Genomic DNA, 10,905 nt, shown 5'->3' with positions numbered 1-10,905 from the left:
CAAACTGATGTAAAACTTCAAACGAAATGATGTTTCAATTCGGGTGTTTGATCCAAACGACAAATGGATTGATTTTTTTTAATTGGAAATTCAAACACCCGAATTGAAACATCATTTCGTCGTTTGGATCACCGTTCCGAGATAAGTTTTACATCAGTTGACTCGTATCTTCTTCCAATCAAAAGCCCTAAAATATCGGTTTGAAACTCGGAAAAAAACGTAACGACGTTAATTGTTTTTTAACGGAAGACCATTGAGACAAAAATAGTTAAAAGATTGGACCGTTAGTAGTGATTTTTAAAGATGAAATTATTATAGGCCAATACACAAAAAGTGAGATTATTTATATCCAATTTACCTTTTCTTTATTTGCATCGTACTATCTATCGTAATTTAAACATTCACTTCTACCGTGTAATACATGGGTTCTAAATCTAGTATATATAAAGAAAACTAAAAGTAAACCGCGTGACATACGAGGATTATTCTAATAATAACTATATATAAGACACGGCTCTACAATTAGACTTTGATTATCAACACTTATCCAAAACTCATCCTATTTTCATCCATAAAACCGCTACAACAATATTAAAACTTCATGAATTTATTGAATGGAAATTGTTGCAACAGAAAACAAGAAAACTAGATCCATTCACTTCCAAGTGCTTTTAATAACATACTCAATCTTGGTCATAAATGGTGCTCTCTAATTCATCCCTAGATATGAAAACAAATGCATCCATTTGTTTAACAGGAAGTGAGATACCGATTTCAATATCAGCTGGTGAATCTTTCGAAGCGTTAACTGAAATAGACCCGTTGTAATCGATTGCCGGAGTCTCATGCTTTTTTGGCTTTCCCCATCCAAAATCAATATCATAAACATTTATCTTGGGAGTTCCAGACACCCCAATCGTTGGAATCGGGTCGAAAGCTTTCTCAAGCCATGTATCCGCCTCGTTTATAAGAGCGTCCTTATTTTTTATCGTCTCGCTTAGCGCCTTTCCGAATACTTCAGCGGCAATAAGAAACCCTTTGTTTCCAGCTAAAAGTGTGCTTTTTGTGGGAGTACCAAAACATGGCCCAACACAATTACCAAAATAATTTTGTGGAAGCGGCGGATGGATACGAGACCTCCAATCCACAGCACACATAAACCTTTCTAGCTCGTCGTCGCCCTTTTGTTCACCAATTCGTGCCCGTGATTTCGCTACGCAACTCCAGACATAAGCACACGCAACCGAAAACGATGACACATATTCTAGTGTTGGGAGTTGAGTCCTTAACCATTTCTTTAACCGGTTGATGTGGGCTTGCGTTAAAACAAGCGTGGCTCGAACTAAATCGGTCTCAGGATCAAGTTTGGTCGCTTCGTATCCCTCGTTAATAATTTCAAGCCCCGGTTGATTGAAATAAACTTCATTTAAGTGTTGTGGATATTTAATAACCCTCTCATACAACGGCAAAGATTCGGTAGCTAAGAACAACTCATCCGAACCATGTTTAGTGATCGAGGTCCACGCCTTCAAGAAATGAAACCGTGTGATGGCGTCACAAAGCGCATGGTGATTCGTGAGCCCGATGGCGATCCCTTTATCTGGGAAAAGTGTCACTTGCACGGAGAAGACAGGGAGGACCCGATAGTTTGAAACTTTTGATGCTTGTCCTAATAGAGGTACAAGTTGATAAAACTTGTTACATTCACGAGGATGGTTTCCTACAAGATGATTAAAATCGAGATCGCACTCTGCGAACGTAAGCGCGACAGAATCGCCTTCAACGTGACGGATTTCGGGTGTTTTTCCATTGGGAAACAAGATCAAGTTCCCAGCGAATGGGAAATAGTGTTGAAGGGTTATAGATAACGAGTGTTTAAGTTCGGGGACAAGGGTTTGAAGGAAATAGGATCTAGGATGAGGGAAGTCGTAAAAGAAGAGCTGGTGGATTGGAAAGAAGAGTAGCCATACGGCATCGAAGAAAGTAAGTGGCACGGATCTGTCTCCGATGGTCGCCGGTGGAGGAGACACTCGAGTGGTCTCTAGGACACTCAACATATCTATCATTTGTGGTGTCTTTTGGATCCATCTTTTAGCTTTATGTCATTGTTCTTATCTTATCTACTATTATAATAATAATAAAAGAGAGTTTTGTATGGACAGATGCTATTCTCACAGCAGCAATCAATCCATCCCTGTTATTTTAACATCCATACTATTAGGCTGAGGGGTGTGGGGCTTCAGCGGGGGCGCTAGAGCCCCTCCGCTCGCGCCCCCAGGCGCTAGCACCACACCCCCGGGGCACGAGAGGGGCGCGAGAGGGACGCGAGCACGGAATTCAAAGCAGGCGCAAGCCCCTTAGCGGGACCAATATGGCGTAAAGGGACATTGGGAGACGTGAAAGAGCCGTTGGGACATGAGAAATGAGCCGTTGGGCTCTTTAATTTAATAAAAAAAAAAATGTGTTCTTCCTATATATAAACCCAAGATCACATAAAACAATTACCACACCCAAAATCACATAAAACAATTACCACAACTTCAAAAAAAAACCCAAAATCAACCCATCTTCCAAACTTTTTTTTAAAAACATGGCTAGAAATTGGTACCCAAACCTAGATTCAGATTATATTGACGATTTATGGTCGTCACCGGACCAACCGGTGTTTTATTCGGAGCCGCAACAATCATCCGGCTTTCAACCATCCAACATACAACCGTCTCCTAACTTTGTTGTTCCGGAGACACAAGAATCACACGGTGAAGCTACCGGACAAAGAAGACGCGTCCACCGGAAAAAACAAGTTGCAACGGACGGGTCGGGACCTGCTTCGACTCCGAGGACGAAACGGAAAACCACTCCGTGGTCATCGGATGAGAAGGAAGTCTTGTGTCGGGCTTGGATAGTCATTTCTGAGGATCGGCGTTGCGGTAATTGTTTTAACGTTTTTAAAAATGATTTTTAATAAAAAAGTTAAATAAAAAAGTTAAATGACTTACAAATTTATTTATTCATTTTGCAGCCGACTACCAAAAGAGCAAGATTTTTTGGACAAAGGTTAGGGAGACGTTCTATACGCTCGTTGGGAGTACAGAGCGGAACGCCGATATGATTTCGGGTCGGTGGTCCGAAATCAGAAAATTTGTCGGCTTGTTTACTAATCTTTTCAACAGGAACAGCGGTCGTATGAGACCAAGTGGCAGTGATGATTTGGCGGTTTACAATTTCACTGTCGAAGAGTGGAAGCAGGAGTGTTTGCGGAGGTATGGGACGGTGAAGACGTGGGACGATGTAAAGTTGTGGGAGAGGTTGAAAAGGTGTTCCAAGTGGGTTGAGCTGGTGGCGCCGGACGTTGATGTGGAAGTAGGGCCGAAACGGACTAAAACTAGTTCGTCTGGAGCTTATAGCACTTCAATCGGGTCGGATTGCCGCGTTGGATTCGACCTAAACATTGCGGGGAAGGAAACGTCTTCACCGCCGAGGAGGCGGCCATTGGGACGGGACGCCAAGGGGAAACAACCGGCTGAGGGGGAAGCCGTAAACATCGCCAATCTTGTTGAATCCCTCAATAAATTCAACAAAACCATGGAGGTGGTCTCTAATGACAAAAAGGAAAAAAGTCGAATGAGAGATTTGGACTTCCTTACTAGAGACTTCAGTAACCTAAATCCGGTCGATCAAATGCTAATGGAAAAGCAAAAGGAACGTATCCAAAAGAGGTTGATCGAAGAAGAACAAGCCGAAGAATAAGAATAATGTTTTTTTTTAGTACTTTAATTTTTATTTTATTTTTAGATATTAATGTGTTTTTTTTAATTAATGTTTGTTTTTTTAAATAATTTATGAGTTTTTTTAATAATACGTTTTTTTAATACATTTATAAAAAAATAAAAAAGAAATCCGCTGGAGCCCTTACTGGAGCCCCTCCACACCAGGGCCAGGGGCTCCAGCGGGGGCTCCAACACCCCCCTTATCCAGTTTCTCTCTCTGCCACACGTCATAATATTATTGGCTGGAGCCCCCACTCGCGCCCCCATTAGAGCCCCCACACCCCTCAGCCTTATGAGAGCCTCTCCTTCAAGGTAATTTAATGGTGATTCGTTTGTAAATGTTATAGGTGGTTTATGATATTTCGTAGTTATAATGGTTATCCATTATATTTGTTGTTAATTTATGTGATTAGTAATGCGTACAAAAATCTGTACGTACGTGGAATTGTAATAATTTCAGTTTTGATCCATTTGATTCACACCAAGTTGTTTCCATCATTTGAGTGCATCCACCAACTCTTTGATAAAATATCCGAATGAACTTTTACATTATTAGTTTTAATTCAAGACCTAAAAACATGTAAAAAGGGATGTTTTTTGTAGTTCTTTGTATAAAAAGTAAAAATTCATTCAAAAATGTTCGTTAAAAACTACATCCACAATAAGGATAAACAAGTGATGTTGGTAAATACTCAAACACACTCTCTAAAAATGTCTTATTGGAGATGGTCTTACACCTCAAAACCTCACTTGTGGTTCAATGGTAGCGTGCTACAACTTTATTAAGTTTTACTCGTCTACCCAGGTGATGTTAATAAAATCATTAATGTTCTGCTGCTATAATCCGATACCGTTTGCTTGCGTCAATAAACTTATCGCTTTTATCAACATCGTTCTTCACTCCGATCCCGAGCTTCTTTGAGCCTTTTATTATAGAATATATATATTATTAGAGTTTATTGTTACGGGGAAAGTTAACGTACAAACTAAAAAAGTGTGCTAACAAATCGAATCAAATAGTGTAATTATATATAGGTAATCAAGTACTGTAATTATGTAATTACATTGTTGTATATATAATTATACTACTTGATTCGCACAGTTAGCACATTAATTTAATTTGTATTTGATCCAAACTCTATTAGTATTATATATTATAATAACTGAAAGATATATTATGTTTCTATGTAATTAACCTCATTGTATCCTTATATATAGTTGAGTAATAATATGTAACACCTTACAGGATTAATCCTATACCTTGGATATAGGTCCCTGCGTTAGGGAAACTAGCGTGCCCGCATTTGAGGAGTAAACGATTGGTTTATTTCCCACGATAAACTCCAAATTACTCGCATCCACCCACTCGCCCCCGCTATGCTCGGAAAAATAAACAATTAAAATTGCTAACACGGAGTGTGAAATGCTCCCAATCACCGACGTGCTCACCGAGCCGGTTCATCTCGATATTAATGTTTAAAAACTCAACTGTTAACGTAACTGGCCCATTAAACGGGCAGAAAATCCACATTGCAATGTCAGTAAACGTACCGCCTAAAGCCGGTTTAACGTGCACGTAAAGATCAGCACTCTCGAGATTCCCATTTTTAACAAACGTTTCTTCATTCGTATCCTCAGGTAAATCCAACCAATATTCACCATCGTTTTTCCCGCCTTGTGGCAAGTTTGACCCGTGTGAGTCAACCGGTATGCCGTTCGACTTTCCTCTTTTGAAAAGAAGAGTACCATTATTGAAAAACCATGGGACCGACGACGGTAAATATACCTCATCGGGATGGAAATAAACTGTGGGCCCGTAATGACCAATTAAAGCGTCTATTTGCTCCAAATTCGGCATCGATTCAAGTTTCGGGTTTAAATTTCGCAGGCAACATATATCGAACTCATCGCCGGATTTCCGATCGGTACTACAAAAAAACGTCCCGACCGTAACCCCTTTACAAAACATCCCGGTTTTGCACGCTTTCGTGTTCCACACTCTAAAACTCTTTGTTATCTCAAGAATAACATCATCAACTTCACAGTTTTCAGTTAGATCGTCTCGAACACATACAACTTCTTCAACATCCGGGTCAGTTTCATCAATGGAGACCACAAATCCCAAAGCCTGGTAACCCTCTGGTGGGACCGGCTGCCACACGTAAACAGCCCCGAATTTCCAAATAAAGTTGTAACCGAGAGGCGATTTTAATGGGGGAGATGTGGTTTCCAGGTTTCGGGCAGCTCGGGCAACAAGAACATTACCTCAATGCTGTTGATTGGTTTGCTGAGCGTAGTGACCGAAGGTGAAGAACCCGTCGGGTATAGATACAGGTTTGTAAAACGTAACGCCATCGGTTTTTGACCATTTTGGGGTGTAGGTTGATATGGGTTCAAAATCTTTGACCACGGCAACCTCTAATTCTCCTAGGTTTATTATTCCTGTAGCAAAACCTTGACCTGTAAAGTCAAAATTAAAAAATAAGGAGATTGAACAACAGAGTCAAATCTTATAATCCTGTAACTCAAAATCAGCATTGGTGTTTTGTTTCTTAAGCTTAAAAGTTTTATATTTTATTACAGTTGCAAATCTTGATGCAGCTAATCAACTTATTTTAACAACTATCAACAGAAACTACTAATTTTGTATAAATAAATCAAGCTTGGTTGACCAAAGAAAGTCAAAACTTAGGCAATAACGGATAGACAATCAGGTCTAAGTCAAATCCGGTCAGCAAAGACTGCAATTGAAATGATTCCAATTATATTAATCAATTTTGTGACATTTATGAAGAAAGCTTAAACATTTATGATAATCTAGAGACATAAATGAAATAACAAAATTAAGTAAGAAGTAGATAACGTAGAGTAAGTACCTTGGGGCCATTGAGGAATCGGTGAAGGAAGATTAAAGGGTTTTGGTTGTTGAGGCAACAGGTAGTAGTTCAATTCCACATCTTTATCGCTGCAGCAAGCCTCAAACCCGAACATGGTTCGTTCCTAATATCTTCAACTCACTCGGTGACACACACACCTTTATCGGTTTGGTGGTTTACTCACTCACCTCAAGTTTGACATGTTGTGTTGTAGAGAGGTTGACTCGTTTAAATCGTGTCTTGGATATTCAGGTTTCAGTTACTCAATTTGGTTTTATCGAGTCTGATTAACTGAATCTAAATCAAAACGCTCTAACTATTCGATTTAGGGGTTGATTTCAAAACACTCTATGTGTTGAAATAATGTTATTTCATGGTGGCTCCTTTCATTCGTTGTTTGATATTGAATTTTGGTTCTTAATTTGGATTGCTAAGGATGATTATTGCAAGCAACTTTGGACCTCCAACGAACTGGAGGTTTAATTCGGTGATGGTTAAAATTCCTAAAATAGACCATAGAAGAGAGAGAACTTGAAAACATGCTACAAGTTTCAAAACTTCAATTATTGATCCACTGAAATCCATCTTCGCCGGGACATTTGGATTCCCGCCTATGATTTTCGTCTGCCAATGAAAATGTGTCGCGTGTAAAGGTATTGAGACAAACCGATGGTTTTCTATTTGTAGAAACGTGAAATGAATCTGACCTGACCCATGACGATGTTTCCACGGACTTCGAGATGAACGAACCACGACTTGCTTGCTTCTGCTCCGACCGCTGCTGTGATCTGCAGTGACTTTTGGGGGTGTGGAGGTGACCGCTAAGAAATCCAGAGGATCTCTTGTTCACAGACACAAAAATATAGTGGTGGCTCTTATTGAGCTGTTTGCCAACCCTTGATAAGGAGGTGGAGACCTCCTTATATAGGGAGCCTCATGGCCACCATCATGGTACCCTAATGGGCCTAGCCCAGTTAGGGTTACCTCCACAAAACTCCCTCAGCCCAAAAACAAATGTATTAGCCCATATAATAAAATAAGCCCAAAACACAATAAATTAGGGTTCTTAGTACTATACCCCGACAAGCCCCCCAAGTCCAGTGTTGCTCCTAGGCGTGCAAGCGTTTAGGTGGAGCACTGGACTTTATAAGGTGTGCTAGATCGTGAGGCGGTTTCTTCCCTTTTCTTCGGCCTTGTCTTTGAGTTTTGGGAGGTTTTCTCCATGATGGTGACATGTTGTGATCCTTATGATGATGATGGTGCACTAGTATGAATAAGATATAGCACGCATCATAATAATATTGGCGCGGGGCCTGATAATAAAGCTTGCGCGCAAGGCGACTTATGAGCTATAATAATAACAAAAGCCTGCGCGCGAAGCGACTTACGAGCTGAGAATAATAAAAGCCTGCGCGCGAGACGACTTACGAGCTGAGAGTAATAAAGCTGGCGCGTGCGGCGACTTACGAGCTAAGAATAATAAAGCTTGGCGCGCGCGGCGACTTACGAGCTTGTAGAATAATGAGAGCCTGCGCGCATGGCGACTTACGAGCTGTAATAATAAAGAAGCTGGCGCGCGAGGCGACTTACGAGCTTGTAGAATAATGAAGCTGGCGCGCAAGGCGACTTACGAGCTTGTAGAATAATGAAGCTGGCGCGCGAGGCGACTTACGAGCTGTAAAATAATAAAGCTGGCGCGTGAGGCGACTTACGAGCTTGTAGAATAATGAGAGCCTGCGCGCATTGCGACTTACGAGCTTGTAATAATAAAGAAGCTGGCGCGCGAGGCGACTTACGAGCTTGTAGAATAATGAAACTGGCGCGCAAGGCGACTTACGAGCTGTAAAATAATAAAGCTGGCGCGTGAGGCGACTTACGAGCTGTAATAATGATGATAATGACTGGCCAAGGGCCTCTTCTGCGCAGGATGACTATCCCGGCTTGTCTTCAAAATAATAATGGAGGCACAAACGGCCAGATAATAATAATGATGTCACAGGTGCTTGCGCGGCTCGTGGCCGAACCTTTTAGTATAGCGCGTAGCCATATGGGTTTATGAGTATTCCACCCTTGGCGCGAGGCCTGTGGGTCTATGAGCATTCCACCCTTGGCGCGAGGCCTGTGGGTCTATGAGCATTCCACCCTTGGCGCGAGGCCTGTGGGTTTATGAGGATTCCCAACTTTTAAGTTTGAGCTAAGGCTCATATTTTTGGGCTAAGGCCCTGACGTTTTAGAGTTAAGACTCGTCAACGCGTTTGAGCTTGAAGCTCGCGCATGTATGTTTTACTTCGTTTTATTTTTAGTTTGATGTCAATATAATGTTGTCATATTGCTCAAATTAATAAAAGGAAGTGTGAAACATGTATGCAAAAACATGTATGCGGTGGCGCGAATGCAAACCGCTGTGGCGAAGAGTGATCGCCGGGAGCGCGCATGCGGAATCCGAAGTTGATCCGCGGTGGCGCGCATGATCTAGAGATTTTGAATGCGTGAGCATCTGTGATGTGTGAGCATGCGTGATGCGTGAGCATGCTTGATGTTTGAGCATGCTTGATGCCTGAGCATGCTTGATGTCTGAGCATGCTTGATGTTTGAGCATGCTTGATGCCTGAGCATGCTTGATGTTTGAGCATGCTTGATGCGTGAGCATGCGTGATGCGTGAGCATACTTAGATGTTTGAGCATGCTTGATACTTGAGCATGCTTGATGTTTGAGCATGCTTGATGCTTGAGCATGCTTGATGTTTGAGCATTCTTGATGCGTGAGCATGCTTGTCGCGCGCTCGGTGCCTGCGCGCATGTTTGAGCATGCTTGATGCTTGAGCATGCTTGATGTTTGAGCATGCTTGATGCTTGAGCATGCTTGATGTTTGAGCATGCTTGACGCACGCTCGGTGCCTGCGCGCATGTTTGAGCATGCTTGATGCGTGAGCATGCTTGATGCGTGAGCATCGATGCGTGAGCATACTTAGATGTTTGAGCATGCTTGATGTTTGAGCATGCTTGTCGCGCGCTCGGTGCCTGCGCGCATGTTTGAGCATGCTTGATGTTTGAGCATCGATGCGTGAGCATGCTTGATGCTTGAGCATGCTTGATGTTTGAGCATCGATGCGTGAGCATGCTTGATGCTTGAGCATGCTTGATGCTTGAGCATCGATGCGTGAGCATGCTTGATGCTTGAGCATGCTTGATGTTTGAGCATCGATGCGTGAGCATGCTTGATGCTTGAGCATGCTTGATGTTTGAGCATGCTTGATGCGTGAGCATGCTTGTCGCGCGCTCGGTGCCTGCGCGCATGTTTGAGCATGCTTGATGTTTGAGCATCGATGCGTGAGCATGCTTGATGCTTGAGCATGCTTGATGCTTGAGCATGCTTGATGTTTGAGCATCGATGCGTGAGCATGCTTGATGCTTGAGCATGCTTGATGTTTGAGCATGCTTGATGCGTGAGCATGCTTGTCGCGCGCTCGGTGCCTGCGCGCATGTTTGAGCATGCTTGATGCGTGAGCATGCTTGATGCGTGAGCATCGATGCGTGAGCATACTTAGATGTTTGAGCATGCTTGATGTTTAAGCATGCTTGACGCGTGAGCGAACCCAGATCTGATTCAGCACAGATATGAGGGTTTTCCCCAAAATATCGGGTATTTCTTCCTGTGTACTTCCAGATCATTGTTCAGATCCGATAGCATTTCTTCTTGTGTTTTTCTTCCAACAGATCTGATAGTATTTCCAGATCTGGAAATATTTTTTGTTAACCGTAAATAGCTTCGGTTTAACCGTAAATAGCTCTAAACCGTAAACCGAACTTTGTTACTACTTTTGTTAAATAATTGTTTAAACATACTTACTGTTAGATTTAAGTTTCAAAAATCATTTTTACAAATTCTATGGTTATGGGTTTGTAGAATCTTACCTCGGTCTTAACCCGAAACACGATCCGAACCGAAAACCGAACTTTTGTTTAAAGACTTTATTGTTAACTTTTGGTTGTAAAACTTAAATTATATTTTTTATTTGTGCATTATTATACAAATTCTTTAGTGTTTGGACATGTGGAAACCAAACCGATTCTTACTCGCTTAAGACACACAAGTGTTTTTTTTTTAGCCATCAAGACTTGTATATTTCTTTAAAAATAGTTACAAATTGATTTTTAAATATTTTCTTAAGTACTTGGAAATGTTGGATCCAACTTGATCTCATAACAAAGTTTGGACCGACAAAACCGAACACTCACTTAACGTGCGTTGTTAGTTC

General features: G+C 41.6%; 2 pseudogenes across 1 annotated transcript; both read right to left on the bottom strand.

The window, feature by feature from the left end:
- Nucleotides 1–664: 664 nt before the first annotated feature.
- On the bottom strand, nucleotides 665–2,092 carry LOC143619979 (malonyl-coenzyme A:anthocyanin 3-O-glucoside-6''-O-malonyltransferase pseudogene; annotated as a pseudogene).
- A 2,501-nt stretch (nucleotides 2,093–4,593) lies between these two features.
- LOC143620048 (hypothetical protein At1g04090 pseudogene) lies at nucleotides 4,594–6,767 on the bottom strand (annotated as a pseudogene). Its single transcript, XR_013151282.1, has 3 exons — nucleotides 6,647–6,767; nucleotides 5,031–6,230; nucleotides 4,594–4,694 (listed from the first exon to the last, which is right to left on the bottom strand). The product of XR_013151282.1 is annotated as a hypothetical protein At1g04090 pseudogene (transcript).
- Between the last annotated feature and the right edge of the window lie 4,138 nt (nucleotides 6,768–10,905).

This window comes from Bidens hawaiensis, unplaced genomic scaffold (genome assembly GCF_021521415.1).
Source record: "Bidens hawaiensis isolate Kalapana, Puna unplaced genomic scaffold, B.hawaiensis_p1.1 tig00002525_1, whole genome shotgun sequence".
In the NCBI taxonomy this organism is placed as follows: Eukaryota; Viridiplantae; Streptophyta; class Magnoliopsida; order Asterales; family Asteraceae; genus Bidens; species Bidens hawaiensis.
This window is presented reverse-complemented; position numbering and strand designations above follow the sequence as displayed.